Here is a 9,732-nt window from a genome sequence, read left to right as displayed (position 1 = left end):
TTGTCTTAAGTTAGTCATAAGTTATGCATAAGTTTATCATAAGTTACCCATAAGCCGTCTTAAGTTATTCATAAGTTACCCATTAATTTATCATAAGTTAATAATAAGTTAGTTATACGTTTATCATAAGTTACCAATAAATCGTCTTAAGTTTTTCATAAGTTAGTCATAAATTATCCATAAATTTATTCATAAGATGATTATGAGTTGCCCATAAGTTGTCTTAAGTTACCTATTAGCTTATCATAAGTTAATAATAAGTTATTCATAAGTTTTTCATAAGTTCTTGATAAGTTTTTCATAAGTTACTCATAGGTTTTCTTAAGTTATTCATAAATTTTCATAAGTTGTCTTAAGTTAGTCATAAGTTACCCATTAATTTATCATAAGTTTCTCATAAGCTAATAATAAGTTAGTTATAAGTTTATCATAAGTCACCAATAAATCGTCTTAAGTTGTTAATAAGTTTTTCATAAGTTAGTCATAAGTTATCCATAAATTTATTCATAAGATTATTATGAGTTTCCATAAGTTAGTCATAAGTTTTTCATACGTTACCAATAAATCGTCTTAAGTTGTTTATAAGTTTTTCATAAGTTAGTCATAAGTTATACATAAATTTATTCATAAGTTTTGCATAAGTTACCCTTAAGTTTTCTTAAGTTACTTATTAATTTTCATAAGTTGCCTTTGGTTAGTCATAAGTTATTCATAAGTTACCCATAAGTCGTCTTAAGTTATTCATAATTTACCCATTAGTTTATCATAAGTTTCTCATAAGTTAATAATAGGTGAATAACATGTAAGCAATAAGTTTTTCATAAGTTACCAATAAAACGTCTTAAGTTGTTCGTAAATTTTTCATAAGTTAGTCATAAGTTACTCTTACATAAGTTATTAATAAGTCATGTAGAAGTTATAGGTCATATCCCAAGCTTTTATGATCATTTCTTATTCGTTCAATTCCCTACCTATCCGAGATTCGTAACTTCAGCGCAGAAGATATCAAGTTTCTTTAATACTTTTCTTCGTGTCCTGCGACCTCTTCCACATCTCTTTCAAACATCCTTTCCTATGCGCGCCTACCATTTATAGCTTCTCTATTTTCCCAAAACTGTTTAAAGTTTACTTTTCTTCTTTTCCTCTTCATCGTCTTTCACCTGTTCTATATACATTGACATTTTCTCATTTCATCAGAATTTCTGACTGTCAGCATTTCTTTAAACTCATTCATTCCTCTATCCCTTAATGACGTCACGCTGCCATTTTACCACTCTGAACATATGTTTACTTTTCTCTGACACAGCGTTGCATTTACTAAATGCCATTTAGAAATCCTTTTGCAGTGCCAAGTGCCAGCTATTTATTCTCTTTCGTTTCGCTGTGCGAGCCTCGTCATCTGCTTGCATTGCCACTTTTTCAATCATCGCTTACAATACTTCTTTCTCACTTCATATCGAGCCCTCTTCCTCGCTATTAGATTTACGTTGCTTTTTCACTCTGGCATAGCATCACTGGCGCCGTTGTTTGCTTAAGTGAACTGTCAACGCGTGACAGCATGTGCCGTTAGTTGACGCAAAGCTAAATGTCAGCGGCGAAATTAGCTTTGTAAAACATTTAATAAGATTTGTGCCGGGGAATTTGATACAATAGAGATTTCAGAACATTAGTTTTTATTAAATTTAAAAGAATATTTTTGTATACGTTACTATGCTTTTATCGGAATTTAGGCATCTTGGAGCGATACTTGACTCTAAACTCCATTGGAAGCTACACATTGAAAGTCGTGTAAAGAAGGTCAGTATAGCTTTCTGCTCCTGCAAATCTATGTTCACCAAAAAATGGGAACTCAAGTCATAGGTCGTTCTTTGGATGTACAATGTAGTGATTCTGCCAGTTTTAACGTTGGATGCGTGGTTTAGTGGGAAGCTCTTCAGAAGGGAGGAGGGTGCAAAGACGGCATGCTTTAGCATCATCGGAGCATGTAAGACTCGCCTCAGTGCTGTCCTGAATGTCGTTTTGCACCTACTTCCAACGATATTTATGTACGTTATTTCCATTGCTGCTCAAAGTGTCATCCGGTTAAAGGGACATGGTAGCATTTTTCGGCAGTTAACAGCTTATATCTCTGAACTTCGGACAGATTTCTCTATCCGCAAAGTAGAATTTAAAGGTGGTGCCAGGGCAATCGTTCCAAGTAGACAGGATAGGAACGAGGGGGAAATCTGCACCGAATCTCGTACCTCTGTCTACGATACCTCCCTGACGGTTCCAAGATGGAATGGGGAATCGCAGCAGGGGTTTGCTTTCAATCAGCCAATATATCTTTTTCCACAAAATTGTCAATTACTGCTGGTTTTTTTAAGACAGAAGTCTTTGCAGTCCTGCAGGCATGTAAAATGCTTAGGGAACGTGAGCGCGTTGGAGATATTCAATATTTTCCGACAGTAGAGCGGCGGTCAAGGCTCTGACGTCACCATGGTGCAGATCCAAATTAATCAACTCTTGCAAGGAGATGATCAAATCTCTTGGGGGTGCAGGTAACATTTCTCTGATCTACGTTTCAGGACGTAGGAACATAGAAGAAAGTAAAACTGTTGATGAGCTTGCCAAGAAGGGGATTGAATTGGTCTCAGATACCTCTTATCTGGCCATCGGCATTCCCCTGATTGTTGTTAAAGGATTGCGCAACCTATTTCGCAGGAAAACGCAGACACGGTGGAGGTGGAGGAGGTGGAAACCCATTTGTTCATTTGCTATTTCGAAAACCCTTTGGTACCAGTACAATAAGCGCAGGACTTAGAAAGTCGTGGAGTCTACGTCACTTAATTTTCAAACTTGTAGTTGTGTTTGTCGGTCATTGGACGATCGGCTCACACGCGAAAAAGCTAGGTTTACCATTTAACCCCCATTGCAGATGCTGTGGGAACCTTTCAGAGAAGGAGACTGTTGAGCACTTTCTTTGTAAATGTCCGAGTTTGACAGCTAGACGATTAACGTCACTGGGTGCTCCTTTCTTCGACAGCTTGGGCAGTGCGTCAACCTAAATCCCATCAACCTTCCCCACTACATCGACAGCTTTGGTTGGATGTAGATATCTGCCCGTTGAAGGTCGCAAAATGGTGTCAAAACGGCGCTTCAATGCTACTTGGGGAGTGCCAGAATGACACTTCAACCCTTCAACCCTACCTAGACTTGGCTTCTAAATTTTTATAATTTTTTTATTTAAATTTGCATGTAATTTTTCTTCGAAAAAAGATTCGGTCACATAAAAATTTCATGCATACATTTTCCGTAACTATTGCATCGCAATTTCTGTATATTTTTAGCGACTAAAAAATTTGAGTTATTAAGTTGCTACAAATCTCAAGAATTGTCTTGGGCCAACCTCCCTTCTCTATATGTATACCTCTCTCATTTGCTTCATGCAGCCTTCAACAGCACCACAGCATGTAAAGAGAAAACTTGACGCCCGAGAGTATCACCTTTACTCTACCACTCTAAGTTGCATTTGCCGCAACACGAAAAATTGGGTAAAAATGTGTAAGAATGGCACCCACAACATTACCGGCACATCTATTGGCACTCAGAAGAATATACCGTTACGTGAAATTATATAATGTCATGCTAAACATTTCCTTACCACACGCACTCAGGCGAAAAAACTGTGGTAGATATGCATCTCTGCTCCCCACTTGCTTCTTTGCAGCTCACACAACTCCCTATGTGTACCTCAATCCACTCAATTCATTCAATTCACTAGCTCAGCTTAGCGTGAAACCTTATGCCACCCTCACTTCTACTTATCCGCCTTCATCATCAGCCTTCGGGCATCATTCACACTGCTGTTCATACGTGATTTGATCCCATCAGTGGCGCATTAAAGCCACTACAGCAATCATACACATTCGCATATCTACATACATACAAACAATTCTACTAGCATACTTACAGGCGTAACGCATTTATATGATTACGTTGTGTTTCGATTACGCCGCTAGCTCTTTTTGAACTCAATTCAGCAATTCAACACCCTGCCAATGCATTGTGGCACAGTAAAGGAGCTTCACTTCAATGTGCCAGCTCTGGCTCGTTGCTGCTAACACCCCGTACTCGCCTGTTTGGCACCTCTGAGTTTTGCTGCTTCTTCATACCGATTCGGTGCAAAAATTTTGACAGCATTCAACACCTCAAACAAGCAATTTGTTTTTGCTTTTTGCTTTTTTCTTCTTTCTTTTCTACTGTGAACTCAAGCTCGGGGTTTCATTGAAGATTGCGCTCAACACTTTTGCTTTTGCAGAGCTGACGCATTCAGTTCGATCACAAACTCAAGCGGGTTAGAAGTTCGTTTGAGTAGCTGACACGTCTCATTAGCCTCATCACACACATACGCACTTATGTACTTTGAACTCATTTCACTTGCAATACTTCATGGTTGGTTGGCTGATTTCTTCTACCAACTATTCATTGTTCATCGTTTTTGCTTTTATCGGCTGTTTTGGTAGTCCTTACTCGCTTTCGTAGCTCTTCTCTATGCTTCTTGTACGAATTTTGTATTTTTTTTAAACAAATTTTTTTTGCTTCACCAACTGTTTATTTTTCTTCACACTCTTTAGAAAACAGTTTCATTTGTCCAATTCATGAGTTTGTATATTTCTTGTATGTATAATTTTGCGGCACAAAAAAATTTCTTCATTTCAATCACCTTTCACCGTTGTTTCACAAGCTGTTGATTTCGCAATTGTCGGCTGCTTAAGCAGTTTATCCTTTTCAGCAGTGAATTTTATTGATTCATGTGTTGTTTTTGCTGAAAATTACATACAGTTGGAAAATTTATAAGAACCTTTGCTACAAAAAGGTTATTTACTTTGTAGTTGGAGGTAATGGGAGTCTTTTGTAAAAAAAGAAATGGAGTGTTAATATGAGCAGAATTTATTAGTTATTGCAGATATTTTCTTATTACATTTGTCCTTTATTTATAGCAATCATAGATGAGCCCATACGTGTAAATACACGCCCAGCATTTTTTGCATAAACCTGATGCGAATTGTAAAAAGTTATGGCGTACTAATGAAAAAAAAACGCATGAGCTGGCGCTTATGTCATTTATTGGTGGTGTGTGCACTTTGGCTGAACGGTTGAAGACCCGTTTGAGATATTAAAGAAAGACCCCACGGCTGCTGTGAATTTCAGCAGAGTAGTAAAATTAGGTTGGCTGTAGGTATGATAGTTCATGTGGCCAGGTATAAGATAAAAGTTGGCGCAAAATTAATCATCCAATTTTATTTTTGAACAACTTGTTTAATTCTTCTTCTTTCATAGCGTTACAACGCGGGGTGCGTCAAAGCTTCCTTCAAAATGCTCCTCCATAGCGGCCTATCTTGACTGTTGCTTTGTAGTTACGTATTCCCAGCTTCTTAAGATCGTGTTCCACTGCGTCTATCCAACGGTTCCTCGGTCTGCCTTTGGCCTTCACGCCCATTAGCTTTCCTGTCAAGGCTTTCTTCACGGTATAGTCAACAGGCATACGGATTACATGACTTAGCCATCTTATGCGCTGCGCTTTAGCAAAAGGCACAGCTGTCTCGTTCTGAGTTAGATCGTTCAGTTCCGAGTTCAATCGGATTCTATAGGTACCCTCATCCATTCTTATTGGGCCAAAGATCTTTCTTAAAATTTTTCATTCCATGCGAGCAATCTGAGCACAATCATCAACCTTAAGAGTCCATATCTCACAACCATATGTTAGGATTGGTCGAATAAGAGTCTTGTACATAGTGAACTTTGTAGCTTTAGACAAAAGTCGGGACTTGAACAAGTGAAGGTGGGCGTAATACGCTTTGTTGGCGGCGTTGATGCGATCCCTGACGGCGGAAGTTGAATCACCGCTACATGCGAACATAACTCCTAGGTACTTAAAATGCTGCACTGCTTCAAAAGTATAGGCTCCCACATGGAAATTTGGCATCTGTGCAGGCCGCCTCGATTTCAACAGATATTTGGTTTTGCCCTCGTTTACAAAAAGGCCAATATCGTTCGGAATTTTGTAAATTTTTAAGAAAAACTCTTCGAAGTCATTCCTACTTCTTGAGAGAATAGCGATGTCATCTGCATAAGCACATAATTGGGTTGTTTTTGTCATCAGGGTATCACCTTTGTTGACTTCTCTTACGACAAAGTGCAGCATCAAATTGAATACCTTGTTTTACACTTGTTTCAATAGGGAACGACTCTCTGAGCTTCCCTTGAATGATCACTTTTGCTTGTGAACCTGTTTACTTAATAACCAAAATGATTTTGAGTGATAGAAATATTTATTTTGACCTCTACGCGCAAGATTGCTCGTCTGTTTGTATAGTTCACAGCTGTCTAGTTTACAGGTATCAGATATGATTGCCGTACAACGCCATTTGCAAAAATTATAAATCTTTCAACAGGGTGGTCAAAGCTTTTTGAGCCCAGTGGACTGGCACTCTAGCTGCCGCTGAGCTTATTTAGCAAAGCGTTTGAACCAGCCAATCAGGATAGGGGAAACTCCGGTCATTACCTATAAGTATTACCTATAAGTAGTACCTATCAAGGATGATGATGACCACCAGGAGGGGGAGGCAAGAAGGTGAAACTGGTATCTATTGACGGTTTCTAAATCAGAAAGGAAAGAGCAACGTCTACGTCTAGACGCCTAGACCAAGAATAAAAACCATTCGTGATTGAGTAAGAATATCCACTTAAACAAATTGTTGACCTGAATATTCTGCCTAACTTATAGGTACTCATATCAAGAATTGATCCACGGAGTACAGGATGAATGCAGGTATCTAATCTAGTATTTTTGTTTTTAGCTCCATTCAACACTAAAGAAAGATTCTTATATTCTTTAACAATAGATTTACCAGCTATTTAAATATACCTAATATATTTCTACCAAAACCAGTCAAAATGACTGGTGTATAAGAAAAATTGCTTGTTATGACTTCCAGTCTTTATCCACTCCTAAAAAAATACAAAAAAAGTTGAACAATATTAGTTGTAATAGATAAATGAATTTATATGTGACATCGTCAAATAGCAAAATACTTAATTGTTTACAGTTTATCGGTCACAATTTCTACATAGGTAGATTTTCATGTGTGTACACTAGGCCGGGTCGATTTGTGGGGAGGCAAAAAAATCGCCCATTGTTCTGTGAAAATCATATTCTAGGGATCAAAATAAGAAACTTTGCCGAAGGAACCATACCTCTAAAACGAATTCTGATGCCCCCCAATTTGGGTCGAACTTTTTAGTTTCTTTTCTCATGTGAAGGCCAAAAATAGTGATATTTTGAAATGATTGTATGGGGAACCCCCCAGGGGAGTTCCAGGGGGTGTGCTACTGGCATGGGTGGATCGGCCGTCCAAAGTTAGTGGGGATCAGTCATACATTTGGACTCGATTGGAGCACTCTAAATGGGTCAAAGTGGGATTTTTCGTTCGACCCGCCCTAGTATACACTCTCCGTATATATTTTTTTTGCATGTCTCACAAATTTTTGTAGTCTGATTATTATTGCAATATTCTATTTGGCATCATTTGCGTACAGAAACCGTGACACTTGTAGTTGGAAAATCATATTCGTGCAGGTTTTGCCGTGAAGTCTGATATTGTAAAGCAAGTTTTTTTACTAATCTAAGTACGTGCCCCCGACAGTCGGTTCTACGTTACCGGAACGACACAGATTAATGGTCCATGCACTTCTCGTACATGTGTGGAGAATCTTTTTGCTGCTACAACAACAATAGCAACAACAACAAATCTAAACAGATAGTCTATGAGAATGTGAAATATTTTCTCCTGTTGTGTGTTCGTACAATGTATTCAGCTGTTTATTCCGGCTATATTATAAAACGATACAGTTTCAGGTAATTTCTTAGCAACTTTATCATTTTGGATGTGTTTATGCTTTGTACTTAGTATAAGCACCTTTTTATTTGGTTTGCTTTTATAAACGGTTAGTGTGCATGGATTGGTACAACAAGTTTGAGAAATGTGGAAGTTTTCGAAAATTCCCTTTTGTTTGCACGTATTGGTCCAAGCAACGAAGTAGTTTTAGATTTAATTTTAACGCCAAAGGAATACTTTGGTATACGTTTCAAGAAGTTTCATTATAATAAACTCGCTTAGGAGGCTGGTGCATTTCGAGACTCGTCTTTTCCTAAATACGGTTAGCCACATGTCGTCTCTACTTCAGACGCCAGCCCAAAATTTATGCCAAATTTATGTGGTTTGTTTGGCAAATACGAAGTAAATCTGTATCTGGCCTTCGTTGGAAACAGTTGCTTATCCATGGCAATATGAGCTCCAAGTTTGAAGCAGTTTTGACTGTTTTCAATAACTTTGTCAGAAACTTCTGAAACTAGAGCTGGAGAAAAATGATGGTCCCCACTTGTTGTTCTACAAATATTGAAGCCTCAAAGTATTTCCTCCGGACGCCCCAAGTGCGAACAATATTGCAATAAATACCTTCAATTTTGCTTGCGTAATTATCCAGTTTTTCCCCAAAACTCGAGAGGCTTCTAACTCAGTACAAGTATGTTCCAAAATATGGTTGTAATACGAACACAATAGCAACGGCTCAATGGCGATAACGAGATGAACTAAGCCACTTGCCGATATATGTATTTCTCATGATTCCTCCGAGATCACACGTTTCTGCATAGAAACATGCATCAGTCATTTTGACTGGTACTGGTATAAATGCCAATAGCAAAAAATATCTTTGTTATTAATATATATAAAGTAACATTAAGTTCATAAAATGTATTATCCACTTATAGCTAGAAAAGTCATAGCATCATTTCAGAAATCAAATGTTATATGTAGTAGGAATTTTGAATTGAAATCGCACAACCAGTCAAAATGACTGCTCTGGTAAATCTAGTGTTAAGCCAACCACAGTAAGTAAATTATTCTTAGTACCAAGTTTTTCATGCTTAACATTTTGTTGGAAGAATACGGAAGGTTGCGTATATAGCGACACTGCCGCTCACTAAGCACATTTGACCGATCAGTTGTTGAATTGACCTAACTCTAGAACTTTGTTTAAGTATTTTTATTCAGAAAAGACTCTTTTCTCTTTATTTTCTTTAATTAAAAAAAAAAACTTAACTATTCACGCAAACCATCGAAAATTACATCACGTTGAAATTACTCTCGAAATTCGTCTTCAATCTGCGTAGTCTTGTATTTTTTTTTTTTGGTGAAACAGCCAAGAAAAAATACCAGTACACACCAAGGCGAATCTATAAAAGATGGTAGGACTCGAAAGTTATCAAATTATTTTAAATTATATTACATTTTTTAAGTTAAAAATGTCCAGGGAAGAAAAATAGAGGAATCGAATGAATGACAAATAGATAAAATTAGTTTGTCGCGCATTCACAACATAAGAACAACTTTCCATCACTCCATTTTACTGGCATTTCTAAATCAAAGGCCAATTGAAGAAGAAGAAATCAACTACTCTATTCACACCATCTTCTATAGGTACACGTCATTAATTTGCGGATGTAAATCGGTTCTTGACATCGTGGAATACAGTTATATAATGGCCATGATGAAGCCAACATCACGAAACCAACTTACTTTTCAAATGTGACTTAACAAATTTTGTTGTCAATAAATTTCTTATTCGCGAAGGTGTTGCAGTAATTTCCCTCGATCTAAAAATATATATGTATAAACCCCACGTTTG

The sequence above is a fragment of the Anastrepha obliqua genome, chromosome 4, assembly GCF_027943255.1.
Source record: "Anastrepha obliqua isolate idAnaObli1 chromosome 4, idAnaObli1_1.0, whole genome shotgun sequence".
Taxonomy (NCBI): domain Eukaryota; kingdom Metazoa; phylum Arthropoda; class Insecta; order Diptera; family Tephritidae; genus Anastrepha; species Anastrepha obliqua.
This window is presented reverse-complemented; position numbering follows the sequence as displayed.